We start from the raw sequence: 15,108 nt of genomic DNA on the forward strand, positions 1-15,108 counted from the left end.
TGCTTGTATTTTGACCGTTCTTTTCGCCATGCACGGCTCAAACGCATCAATTGTAGCCTATACCGATTGCCCGTTATAGTATCGTCTGGTTGTAGCAGCTTATGTTATAGTATAGTACACCCTTTTGGTCCTACCAGGTGAACAACATGACCTTAGGACCATGAATATTTGACTTTGGTGTTGATGTTGAGGTTGATGGCAACAATTGACCGAGCATAGCGTAGTATTTTTTGTTCCTTGGGGTTGTCATAAAATATCCATTTTTCATGCCCAGTAACGATTGGATGTAAAAAAACCGCTTCTTAATCCACCTAGTGGTGTGATAATGCCTTTCTCTTCTTTCATAACAGTCTCTTGAAAATATGTTTCATACTTTTATTAAATAATTTTGGACACTAATTTTGACAACAATTGATGCAGATTGATTCGAATAGTTCACAAAAGCATGCTTCAGTGTTTATGTCACACAGTCAGCATCATTTTTCCAAACTAGTGCATGACATTTGCGTTGCCTATTTGTAATCAGTGATGCTAATCTAAAAAAGCCTTCTTAGTCCACTTAGTGGAATTTTCATATATCTTGAAAAATCACCATACCAACCGTACATGAAATTTTCGAAATCGAAAAAAAAATTTTGACGCCAAAAGGCTTAGAATTGCATGAAACGTCGAGATTTAGTGTCATCTCGAAAAAAAATTTTTTTGAAAAAGTCGACTTTTTGGGACTTAGAAAAAATATGAAAATTTTTCTAAGTCCCAGAAAGTTGATTTTTTCAAAAAAAATTTTTTTTGAGGGGACACTAAATTTCGATGTTTCATGCAGTTTTAAGAGTTTCGGCATCAAAAAAAATTTTCGATTTTGGAAATTTCATGTACTCCCCCCTATGGTGCTTTTTCAAGATCGAAAATTGTCAAAATTGTCGAAAATTGTCAAACCGGGCAGCACCCCTTAAGCATGTCCGATTTAGGTCAAATTTTGCATGAAGGCTTTTTTCGAGGTGCTTAAACATTTGAGCACTAGAACTTAACGAAAAAAGAGGTGATCCCAAAATTTTGGCACCCTTATATATATAAGAGCGGTAAAAATCAACGTGTTTTGTCGGTTACGTCACTTATACAATCATATATCTGGAACCAAAAGTCACAACCATTTGATCTTCGAACTTGATCAATGATCCGACAGTAGCTTTCAAACGAGCCCAAGTTTGTTAAAATCGGTTCAGCCATCTCTGAGAAAATTGAGCGCGTTCAAATACAACGCTTTTTGTCGGTTACGTCACTTATACAATCATATCTCCGGAACCAAAAGTCACAGCCATTTGATCTTCGAACTTGATCAATGATCCGACAGTAGCTTTCAAACGAGCCCAAGTTTGGTAAAATCGGTTCAGCCATCTCTGAGAAAATTGAGCGCGTTCAAATACAACGCTTTTTGTCGGTTACGTCACTTATACAATCATATCTCCGGAACCAAAAGTCACAGCCATTTGATCTTCGAACTTGATCAATGGCCCGACAGTAGCTTTCAAACGAGCCCAAGTTTGTTCCAATCGGTTCAGCCATCTCTGAGAAAATTGAGCGCGTTCAAATATCTTCGAAAAGTGCACACACACACATACACACAGACATTTTCCGATCTCGTCGAACTGAGTCGAATGGTATATAACACTATGGGTCTCCGAGGCTCCGTTCGAAAGTCGGTTTTTCCAGCAATTCTAATACCTTTCTATAGAGAAAGGCAAAAACCTTTTGTCTTTGAATCAGCAGCTCGCAAGTGAAAAATCGCCTTTCAATGTCTCTCTGTTTCAGTTCATAAGGCACCCAATTGCCTTGTTTTTTAATCATTCCCATGGATTTTTATCGTACAGAATCTGCTCCAGCGCTTGATTCAGCTCTTCATCGACTAATGCCTCCAACCGTTTGTCTTAGATTTGGTTGCCCAGAGCGAGAACTGAACCTTTGAAGCGCTTCTGCTGCGCTTTTCTTCCAATTGAAACAGAAAACTAAAAATTCCCGCAAATGCTGCTTAACTAACACAAAATTGCTCATAATTACCAGTGGAAAACAAGGTTTTCGTTTAAAAAAAACTCGAAGCAATATGAGCTGAACATTAATGACAGATGTCTAACCTCTTGAAACTATCGACATCAGCTGTTACTGTTCAATATTGATAAAATATAGAGCCATCTTTTAAAAACGGACCGAACTAATTTTAACTCCCAATATTGTGTTCTACGTATCGATCTCGTGCAGAAAGAAACGAAATTATCATCGATAAGTCACGTACGTTTCCTGACTTCGCGGATGACATTGATGTTGTTGGCGTTGATCTCAGAGTAGTGGAAGAGGCTATTCTGCCTTTTAAAGAACGTTACGACAATTTTTTTTTCAAGACGCAACATATAATAACTAGAAGTGACCGATATGTCCTAAAAAGGTAGAGTCGGAGCTTGACGTATTCATTTTCCAGAACATTTGTGACATATGAATTCAACATTAATTGAGGTGTTTTATGAACATATATTAACACCAAATGTCGAAACATCTCACGATGCTAGCGCAGCCTCATCATGCAAATTTAGTGCAATCAAAATCAAACGAAAAACCCGGCTTTTTACGGGATCTTGTTGCTAATTTTATACATCACTCGTTGATAGGTAGTTGGTTCACAGTACGCATCTTTGTCCATTTTTTGCACGATTCCTGTTATTATTTTATTGTTATCGGGAACATCGATGGGGGGATGTTTCTTCGGCTTGTTTGTCTTTCATACTGTTACTGCCAGTAAACAACTGCTTTAGTTTAGATTGAATCAAATCATGCACAATTCCATCAACCTTGCAGTCACGAACTTGTTTAGAACCCACACATCAGCAAACATTTGCGGTTTTGCACAGATATACATTTTTTTCTTATTTCGAAAAAAAAAACCATTCGCCCACCTTTAATTTACATAAATCATCGCCAGTTAGCGTGTTGCTGCACAAATCCCGTGGCGGTGGCTTCCGATTTGATTCGTGCCACCAGCGGGTGGTGGTCACCCGGCTGCACTGCCTCCACCACCGTACCGTGGGGTGGGATGGGACAGGTGGAAGAAAAACCCTGAAACCCTAGCACGGGCCGGCTTTCGCGGCGGTCCCACTTCAGGGTTTAATTGAATAATAAAGTCAGCATGCAACATCACACTTAGCAGTGCATATCTCCAACCAACACCCGCCAGAACCGCGCGCTCTCAGCGAATCGAATGGAAAAAAACAATACACACAATAATGAGGCTGAGTGGCATGAATGACGACCGACGACGACGAAGTAGGGCGCGGAATTCCACTCGTGCCCGGTTTCGTGTGCTTGTTTTGGGTATGTTTTGCTGCTGGTGAACAATCATATTATTATGATTGCTTGCTCGTCTAAGAGTGTGTGTGTGTGGGGCTATCGTCGGTTCGACTTGCCGGGTGTGTCGGAGATTTAAATCTGGCACTAATTAATGTAAATTAAATGATATGCAGATTGCTAGCTGCAGATGTTGTAAAAGTGAGCAAATCTTTGGCAAACCGCTCAGCTGCATAGATGCGATCAGTTGAAATGTAATTTGTTCCAGCAGTCATTGTTCAAGTGTACCTGAAAATAAAAAAGAAAAAGAAAAAAATGTATGAGTTAATCGCACTCATAGTTTGGCTATAATTCATATGTGATGTGCTGTTTGTATGATTATAAACGGAACTGTAGTTTTGAATGGTTTAAGGATGCGCTAGAATAATCTTTCTTGAAACTAATACAAATAATTTTGAAACAAACAATCGAAATATAATGAAATAAAAAAAAGATATTAAACAATCCTTTTTTGAAATTTATACGTTGACAAGAAACGTGCCATTTTGCACAGCAAAATGTTAATATTTGTTTGATTCAACCACGTTCTAGCAAGGACACGTTTCTGTTGCACCGACTCTGTTGGAGACAAAAAAAAAACAAAAAAAAATGTGACTAACCCGGTATTATGCTTGGCAGATATGCTGCGGTACATTTTCCTTTCGAGAACAATACATTTTTAGCAATAATTATGCAACGTTTGTTTTTTTTTCACCCGTACGAAAGAGAACGGCACGTTTCATTGGGACCAACATAGATTACGTGCTTTCAGCTAGGGATTACGAGAGTATTGGAGATGACAGTTTTCGAATGGGGCGGAGTTTTAGAGCAATGCGAATTGAATAATCTATAGCAACGAAGTGTTTTTACGACAGAATATGGAATAGTTTTGCGAAACTGTGATGGCAATAACAGCCAATAGTTATTAGGAGGTCGCTTTTCGAATATAGGTAAAAATGTGCTTCCATAATTCCCCGAATAAGAAGAATGCTTTTGTCGTGAATACGACTTACTTCACTATGGGGCGCCTTTTCAAAATTTACCCTCTGAGAGTGATAAGTTTTTGATCGTGAATATCTCTTGTTGTATCTAACGAATCAACATAAATTTTGCTACATGCCGTCGGAAATAGGATCACAATTTCATGATAAAATCTCAAATAGTTCAAAATTTAACTTTTCTGAAATGTTTGGTATATACAAGTATCAAACAGGATAATTCATAAGGCGCGTTTGCCTTTCTCGTATTTTGAAAGCTCATAGCTCAGTGATCTGTTAAAGGATTCGTATAATCTAACTACCAATAGAATCCAAATTTTTCAACTTAAACGTCTATAGCAACATCATTGAAGTATTTCAATAGTACAATAGAATGCATGGTAGTTCAATAGTAGTTCAATAGTATGCTAATCCAGAATGAAATAATCGACATTAAAATTCTATATGTTGCTATTTTTATAGCCGTTAGGACCGCCCATTAGTGAAAAAGCTACAAACGAAATCACGTAAAAAGAAACCTTTTAATAAAAATTGGATCAGTTTGGATCCTATCGCCACTGCTAGCAGATGCATTGTGTGTCGTTTGCAAAGCAAGTTTCGCTTTCGACAAGAGCGATTACGTCACAGCTGCCAGTTGTTTGCATTGGAGAAAAAACAACGAAAAGAAGGCAACGGTGGAAAGCATCACACAAAATCAACCGTTCTAATGGCTCTAAAAGTTTTCTAAAGAACTATTAGGATTTCTTGCTCGCAAATTGAAGGTAAATATTCTCAGTTTAGTGCAAATCTAGAACTGTTGATTAGATTTGTACACTTTTCGCTGTGTGAAATTCACAGTAATCGAGATCAAGTAAAGCCTTCTTTGTTTTTGCGAAAAATGTGAAAAAGGGGAATGCTTGAATAATTCATACAATTGATCAACTAATTGAAATTCGGAAGTGTTAAGGAACATACCAGTTATTTTTATATTCACGACATCCAGTTATGTTTCTGACATTACCCACCCGCCTTTTTTCAAATGGTTTCCGGAGCATATCTGATATAGTCTGTCGCATAAATTTTCGCTCCTTTATCAATAATAAAACCAAATAATTCTGTTCTTCTGTTTAGCATCGATGACTAATGAATGTATGCATATTTTGTATCGTATTTTACGACTTTTCTCGGTCAGAAATCCTTAGACTAACGATTTTATTTTTGATTTTCCCAGCGTTTTGGGTGTTTTTGATGACCTTTTTCAAAAAAAAAATTGAGTCTTGTTGCATTCGTGGGATTCGTTTATTGCAAATGGCGGGAAGTTTGTTGTACTTCCAACAAGACTAAATTTCTCTTGAAAAAGGCCATTGAAATGGCCGAAACGTCGGACAATTTAATAATAAAATCGTCTGTCTAAGCATTTCTGATAGAGGAAAGTCTTGAATGACCACTTATTAGCTCCTAAATTTCAGAATTTTTTCTTTAGCTGATGACCCAGTTTTGTCGTGAATACGACTTACTTTACTATGGGGCGCCTTTTCAAAATTTACCCTCTGAGAGAGTGATAAGTTTTTGATCGTGAATATCTCTTGTTGTATCTAACGAATCAACACAATTTTTGCTACATTCCATCGGAAATATGATCACAATTTTATGATAAAATTTTCAGTTGTGTGACATTCAAAATTAAACTATACTAAAATGTTTGGTATAAACGAGTATCAAAGAGGATAATTCATAAGACGCGTTTGCCTTTCTCGTATTTTTAAAACTCATAGAATCGAGATTTTTCAACTTAAACGTGTATACCAACAGCATTGAAGTATTTCAATAGCACACTATTGAAAAACCTGTCTCATTTGATCCATGTCAACATCAGCCAATCAGAACGCGTTCTGAGGAAGAGAACAAAATATCTGCTGCTGTACAACAAATCGTTCGAGAAAAATGTTTCCAACAGTGCTTAATATCGTAGTGAGTTCCACAATTTGGTCCTTCTGAAAGGCAGGAATGAGTCCTGAACAGCATTCTGATAATTTCCTTTAATGAAATGCAAATCCGAAATGAAATAATAGAAATTAAAATTCTATATACTGCTATTTTTATGTCCGTTAGGACCGCCCATTAGTGAAAAAGTTACAAACAAAATCACGTAAACAGAAACCTCTTAACAAAAATTGGATCAGTTTGGATTCTATCGCCACTGCTAGCAGATTGTGTGTCGTTTGCAAAGCTAGTTTCGCTTCCGACAAGAGCGATTACGTCACAGCTGCCAGTTGTTTGCATTGGTGAGAAAACAACGAAAATGGGAACAACGGTGGAGAGCATTACACAAAATCAGCCCTCCTAATGGCTCTAAAGGTTTCCTAAAGAACTATTAATATTTCTTTTTTGCGAATCGAAGGTAAAAATCCTCAGTTTAGTGCAAATCTAGAACAGTTTAATTAGATTTGTGCACTTTTCGCTGTGTGAAATTCACAGTAATCGAGATCAAGTGAAGCCTTCTTTGTTTTTGCGAAAAATGTGAAAAAGGGGAGGTGCTTGCATAATTCATACAATTGATCAACTAATTGATATTCGGAAGTGTTGAAGAACATGTCAGTTGTTTTCGTATTCACGACATCCAGTTATGTCTCTGACAGTACCCACCCGCCTTTTTTCTTCGTATCGTTCGGTTGAATAATTTGTGATATTTTACTGTCATTAGAGGCACAGCCACAGCTCATCCTCGAAATGCAATTGTAAAAGCTTCCTAATCTGAAGCACTTTCTGTTAAAGTACACAGCAGTTTGTTGACTTTTTTCCGTTCTTCATTCATATATATGCTCACCACAAGATAGCTCTCGCAGAGCCAAGCAGAAAGCTACACTTCTCATTATCAATCGAGTTCGTCGTATATATATTATAAATAATTCTTACGCACTCAACATTTACCCTGGGGTAGTTGTCAATTTCTCAGGCGAAACGACACAACATGGAACTTCATCCGAGCTTGCATGACACAAAATTAGAGCATAAAAATTAAAGCTTCAAATCGTTTTATGGCACTTTTTTATTGCTGTCTAGCAACAACCTACTTCTAGCATGCTACGCGTAGGACTGTAACGTTAGCTATAATTTTGCTTCTATTTATAGATTTGCGTGCTTCCAACAGCTTTGCTTTTGCATCGATTGACCAACCAGAGCGATGCTTTCCCTTTGATATATCGCTTACCCCTTAAAAACCGTCGTCTATGGCAGGGAAATCCGATATGCCGGAGATTTTTAGCAAACAAAATAGGATACTGCTCGCTACTAATCAAAATTCCAATCATTTACAATTGAAAATACGTGGCTTGATACATTCAAATCGAAACTTAGAAATATTTCCCATCAAATAATGAAATAATATTAATAATTGATACAAAATATACTGAGCTGTAAGTGTTTAAAACCTGACCACATTTCTACGTGTATTTTTCGTTGAGTTTCTAATGTGCACCCCTATATAAAAAATAAAGATGTGTTCCACATCAAAAATTTTGTCTAAGAAAAATCTGTAGGTGTAATATACACTGAAAAAAAAACATGTTCCAGTTTTCCGTGAAACAAAAAATAAAATTCTCAGTAATTTTTCCGTACGATTTTTTTAAATTTTTTAGCAAAAAAAAAACGTCAAGCTACAAGAAAACTAATAAATGTTTTGAAAAGTTGGAGCGATGATAAATAAAAAAGTTTCCCGAGAAAAAACTTTTTAACAATTTAAGAAAAACGATGTTTAAAGGAATAAACAATATTATTCTCCAAGCTGCGTTCAACAAAAAATCCCATAGGTAGCTACTTCCTAAATGCAGTCATTTTCGAGATATATTACAAAACGAGACAATTTATAATTCAATAGAATATGCCTTTTTTAAATAGTCCGGGTTCTCCATCGCCAAATTTACTCATCCTCATAAAATTTTGAATACATTATTCTACAATATCAAGACGATGCGAGCAGCTGTTTTCAAGATATTTAAAAAAAATGAAATAAAAATCACTGGTTTATAAACAACCACAGATTCAACAAGGGAGAACACGACATATTGAAAAAAAATACCTATTTTTAGGTATAAAAGTTTACCTTTGATATACAAAATTACCTACACCCAACTATAAAAGCAAATTTTTGAAATACAAAACATCAGTATGACAACTAATATCAAAAAATTGTAGTACTCATTGAGTGTGATTTAATGATGAAAAAATGTCTTTGTTGTAGACCTTTTCGTGATAACGAAAAACCTTGTTCGTCTAAGCGTCTTAAAGTAACAGATAGTATGATTGAAAACTTTGCTTTCAAGCAGTGCGCAATTGCTGTGAATACTACAACGCATATTTGTGACTCATGTCGATTATAATCATATCGATTTGTGCCTGTTGAAAGTACACAGCAAGTAGCTGCCAGCGACAACGAGATGTCAGATTATATGACAGCTTCGTCAGCAAAATCGGGAAATAATTCTCTAGCTACAGCGAGATATGATTTAGAAGAAATACTATCAGCAGCTTCGGTTGTCTTAGCATCCTCCTAACACGGTGATGTAGCGGATGATTTGAGGAATAAAAATATTTCAAATAATTCAAAATAAATCAAAATAATACTAAAGAAACCTCGTTTTGTTATATATCACAAGAGGAATATGACGATGGTGCTGTAAAAGGGAAAGATATTCAACAACAAACAAAAATAGTTCAAGGTACACAAAAATATCATTGCTTCATTCCGGTAACAGGATTACTCCGAAACTGTTTTTAATAGACACAGGCATTAGCTATCATATTACATATATTAATCTGCAAGAAAAAAAAACTTAATAGTTAGTTGAAGGAAAAAATTATTAACTGTTTTTAAAGACTGTCCCAGAAAGTATGGACGCAACCAAAAACCACTGCCATTTCGCAATGGTATGGCTGGGTCCTGTTGTTAACACTCTTCTCTAACCATTTGTGCAGTTGTTTATTCGTTTTCATTAGTTTGTTTCGAAATGCGTGGACTTTCAGCAGAACAACGTTGAAAAACTGTGCCCAAATGGTGCACAGGTCCTGCTAACCCTCAGTTGGATCAACGTATACTGAAGGCGTTCGAGCAAAAGAAGGAGGTTTCAGTTCGGGATGTGGCCAAAAAAGTGAGTACTTCGAAGTCAAATGTTCTTCGTGCTAGAAAACGTTTGAATCTTCGAACCTAAAAGAAGCAGAAACAACCGAAACGTTGTCCGAAACAAGAAGCATCGATCAGGCCGAGGGTTCGGAAGCTGTACAATACGATTCTTGCTGAAATTTGAACTGCATAATTATGGACGACGAAACCTACGTGAACCTCGATTACAAATCCTAGCCGGGACCACAAAAGTATACGGTGCGAGAAGGGCAATTGTTAAACTAGTCCGAGACATCGATTGAAGTCGAAAAATTTGGTAAGAAAGCTATGGTCTGGCAAGCAATTTGTAGCTGCGGTAAAATTTCGAAACCCTTCATCACCACTGCTTCAATGATTAGCGAAATATATATCAAGGAATGTTTACAAAAACGACTTCCACAAGGATCCTGTTGTTTTCTGGTCAGATCTTGCTTCTTGCCACTACTTGAAATCAACGGTAGAATGGTATACTACCAAAAATTTCACTTTCGTCCCAAAAGACATGAATCCACCAAATTGCCCACAACTTCGACCATTTGAGGAATTTTGGGCATTAACGAAGGCACATCTTAGGAAACATGTCTCGGCAGCCGAAACCATTCAACAGTTCGAAAAAGATTGGAAAAAAGTGTCAAATTTGTCACCAAGAAGTCTGTACAATGGCTAAGTAGCAAATGTTGAGAATAATATTCTGTTGTTGTTGTCTAATATAATCAGTATATCGAATAAAATTTGAATATCTAACACTTGTGAGTTATTTACAGCGAAATCAAAGTGCGTCCATACTTTCTGGGACAGTCACAAGAAGTCATTGAGCGTACTTTGTTTTTTTTTTTAATTGATCTAGACTACCTTTCAAAAAGAGGCAAATAAAAATTTCTAAACGGCTGAAGTCGAAAAATGGTAATTTTCACAAAAAGTATTGTTCTAGTGATTTTCACAAAACTAGTTGAATTTCCGAATGATAATACTGGAAAAACGAATGACATTTTGCCGAATGGGCCACTTCGCCAAATGTCATTTCACCGAAAGCCATTTCGTCGATTGCTGAAATTGTCTAAATATTATAATTGGAATTGATTTAACATAAACACAAATGAATGATAATAAGTTGACGCTCGTTTTGTTGACCTACAATTGTACTTCTTGAATAAATATTGATTCTTGTACTCTTGAATAAAGATTGATTCATGACCCTCAGAACCCAAGGAAACTTGTTGACTATTAGCCACTAAGCATCAAAACAATGGCATAGGTGTATCTATCAAGGAAATGTATGTGGTATTTTCCGTTTACTAAGTGAAAAAATATCTAATGCGGCTTCGCCACATCAATTTGGTTCGTGTGCTGCCCGACCTCGCTACCGCTCGTTGGGACCTAACTAAAGCAAAGAAACCTAGCTTTGAGTAGACCGGGCAAATGAGGCGGTCACAGGTTTGTTTACAAGAGGCCGCCGATTTCGACGAAATGATCCTTTCGGCGAAACGAAACGAGTTTCGGCGAAATGGTATTCGGCGAAATGGCTTTCAACGAAATGGCTTTCGGCGAAATGACCCGCTCCCAGTACTGTCGTCTTAGGGAAATCCTTCAAAATATTCTATTTAGCAAAAATAATATAACACATTTCAATAATTTTGAATAAATTTGAGTAAGAAAATTCGAATCAATGCACTGAAAATTTGTAAATAGTTCAGTCACAAAAACAATAATAAGAGTAAGTGAAAGTTGCCTGACCCATAGAATTTTAAAACCTGACCACTTTTCTATAATATCTCGTTTTCGTGATTTGAAGAACAATAAAATCGTAGTCCCATATCAAAAAAGTTAGAACAAATTAACTCAGTTGAACAAGTTATTCTCGTTAGTCGGAGATTTAGGTCATCACCTTAAATCATAAGGTCGAATATAATATTACGCTCACTTTTTAGAGGCCCTAGAACATGTTCTAGCATATGCAACGCACACTCTCACTTCTACTGGATTCGATTATTGGTGCAACCAATCGAACTGATTTAGTTTGGAAAGTTTAGGCGTCTGCCATAATTACAATCTGCCTTACCGACACGTACACAAACAACACTTTCTGATAAATAACTTCTTTATTGGCTTTACAGAGAGTACGGAACAAGTCTGGAGAAAATCAAGTTATTTCAAACTTACTCTTCCATCAAACCGAACCACGTGAAGGAAGGAACCATAACCGGACTACCATACATTTTGCAAACACCAAAAGTTCATCGAGAACGGATAGTTCGCCAGAATGGTCCAGGGCCGGCAGAAAACTTTTCCAATATTACATTCGGTGCCGGTCCGTAACGAAGAATGCTTCCGTCCGTTCGGACGTGACAAAGTGTGTGTAAATTTACGGCAAAGTTTATAATTTGTAGTGTTGTTGTTTCATTGAAACAAAAGTCACTGATCGGTTCGTGTCTGATTGGAAAGTACTTAACTAACGATAGAGAACCGATTACGAAGGTAATCGATTCTATCCACTGAGGATAAAGTTGTATTTCTCTCTCTTTCAAAGAAAAAACTTTGTCGGATATCTGAGTTGTTTATCAAGCAACTAATCGATTACCTGAGCGTATTTTTAGCACGTAATGATACATGGTTTGCAGAATACGAGTAATCTGATATAAAAGCGAATTGAATATTGGTTTGATGCAATTTTCATCACAATTTCAATCACATTAGCGAGAAAATCTGTTCGGATTTCTGTGATGATAATCAAAATACTACAAACTAAAAATCTTTGGAAATCTGTTCTGAAAACTTTTGTTGTATAACACTATGAAAATCGATTCAATCATATTTGAGAAAATGAAATGAGCTCCATTTGAAAGATTTTAGCCACTATTTCCGGAACCGAAAACTGGATACCGGTATAGTTAAATTTGACTCATTAAAGCATCAAATAATATGACCTACAAACTGAAACAGTTTTTGACCAAATTAAAAAGAATTTCACAACTTTTCAGCTCCTTTGATTTAAATAGCGATTCGAAATAAATGACGGGCTCATTATAACCAAAAACACGAAAATGACCTAAAAAACGAAAAAAGTTTCTATTACAACTTAGAAGATATTTTACGATTTTCTAAGACGGTTTGAAATTTTGTAAACTGAATAATAACCTTGTATTGTTAGAACCGGTAGTCAGACTCGGATATTTTATGGGACTATCAGACCTGTTAATTTGAGTTTGATTTTATAAAAATCTGATAAGAATTTATTCGGACCTTGATCTGCAAACTAGATAAATTTATAAGCCAGTTTGGATATTTATAACAAAACTACTGTTGATAGTGACATTTTTATTTTGATCACCATATTTCCGGAGTCGGAAGTTGGATCTGAATTGAAATTGGGGAGTTCTTCCTGAAGACCTATCAGTTGAATCTGGAATGGTAAAAATCGTTTGAGCCATCTTCGAACAAAGTTACTGACTTTTGTTTCATTGTTTTGACTCATATCACCCTGCAATTCCGGAACCGAGAGTAAGGTCCAGATAAAATTTAGGAACTTTGTATGAGACCGTAAAACGTTTTTTTTTCTGATCTAAGCTTGCATAAGCTTCAGCCATCTTCGTGAAATTTCTGTGACATTTTCACTTTTTTGTAATTCCAGAACCGGAATTTGGTTCCAAATAAAATTCAAGAACTTTGTATAGCACTATTCGAGTTTTCATTTGAATCTATGTTTGGGAAAATCGGTTTAGCCACATTCTAGTAAAGTAAGTGGCAATATGTGGCGCACACACATACACACAGGCATTTGTTCAGTTCGTCGAGCTTAATCGAATGGTATATGAAATTCGGTTGCAAAGTCGGTTTCCACAGAGATTGCATAGCCTTTCTACATGAGAAATATCTCCAACAACAATAGTGACGGCAAATCAATGGACGAGTGTCAGAATAGTCATGAACACCCCCCGCATCGAGCACTGTCATGATAAAAAACTATGGATTGTGTCTTATATTTGAAAAATTGTTATTCAATATGTGCTTTTAACATGTTAATTAGGATCTAACGTTGGATTGACGTTCGTTTTTTCTTGCGTTTAGGGTTATCATATTTATTGTACTTTTTGTCATCAGTACGATACAAACACGATTCACACCGTTTCTGTGAAATTTCGAACATGAAATATCATCTTTCAACTTCACACAGCATCAACTCACATGGTACTCAATTTACAACCTTTGGGTGCTTCCATATGATTTTAGACGCAGAGAAATGCCTTGCCTTATAATTCATCCAGATCTTTTTACGTCTGGCTAGAATCCTCAGGCGTCATAGCTTCCAATTCCCAAGACGCAAAAATTTTCGGACCTTGGGAGCGCTTTTGAACCGACCAAAATTACTCATGACGCGTCATTCCATCAATATTGATTTGGTTTGGTGAAAACGCTGAAAACTCACTTTTGAACTTTATATAAAATGCTGACGTTTTGAATCCGTCTATAAAATTTTTCGTACGGATTTTGTTGAAAGGGATCGTGGTTTCACTCTCAGCATAGAAAGCACAATTTTAACACTTAAACTTTAACTCTTTATATAATTTCGCCACGTACTCAATCTGCAACACTATTTTCACAAATCATATTTTATGCACCTTGTCGTTATCTGGGATACAGTAACTTATCCGTAGTGAAGTGTATTGAAGCAAATTGCAATCACTCGAACAATATGCATTAAATCCTGATATTTCGGGATATCGTTAAAATAAATTACAATAAACCCTAGAATAAGCAGAACTTGAAAATCATTTTTCTAAATTTCAAGAATAACTCAACAAACGACTGTTTTCTTCATGTTAGTTCCTACAGTACCTCAACAACCTTCTGACGCTCTGAATACAAATATGTACAGAATGACTCGAGCCTCCTGGTGAGCTCACACCTGCACGACGAACGTCAACAAAACGCCAAGCTGCCAAGATTAGCATCTCCTCCCGTTAAGGCAGTGTGCGATAAACTTATCGCCGAGCAAAGAAAAAAAATCAACATCGGCTCAGGCTCTAACTGTGTACATGCTTTGTTAGTTTGGTAATTTGCAGCATATTTGTGAACCTGTTTACAGCTTTTACAGCTGTCATCAAGCAAACAAAGTGCGGCAAGGTGATGAGTGATAAAATTCCGGAACTGGAATGTTTTTTCTTTATATGGTTCGAAACTATCCTTGATCCCAATTGAGAAAAATAAACCATTCTCATGAATCAAGCAGCTCTCAAGCATGGAATACTGCAATCCTTTGTTCAACGGACTGCTAAAACAATGGAAATTCTTACCGCTTCCGAACGACGACGGTAATTTGGTTGTTACTCCATGTTGTGACACACACGAAAAAATACAGACTATAGAAATGAGGAGGAAAATCCGTCCATAAACTATGCCGAACGAAAATTCAATAAATACCATTCTGTGCGATGAAGCTAGAATAACGCTACGGTTTCGGTAGTGAGTTCGAAGGCGGAAGGAGCAGTGAGAAGGGTTAGGAAAAATGCAACTTTTCGTTGTACATACTACACTAGCTACGACCGGGGAAGCTATTATTTATGGGAGTTGGAAAAATTTTTCTGTTTGGATTTTTTTCACAGCAGG

At 36.5% G+C, this 15,108-nt stretch overlaps 1 protein-coding gene across 1 annotated transcript in view; it reads right to left on the reverse strand.

Moving 5' to 3' along the window:
• The window catches only part of LOC131431283 (centaurin-gamma-1A), a 378,759-nt gene that overhangs the window by 289,308 nt on the left and 74,343 nt on the right, over positions 1–15,108 (reverse strand). The gene's annotated exons all lie outside the window — the stretch shown is intronic.

This window comes from Malaya genurostris, chromosome 2, assembly GCF_030247185.1.
Source record: "Malaya genurostris strain Urasoe2022 chromosome 2, Malgen_1.1, whole genome shotgun sequence".
NCBI classification, from domain to species: domain Eukaryota; kingdom Metazoa; phylum Arthropoda; class Insecta; order Diptera; family Culicidae; genus Malaya; species Malaya genurostris.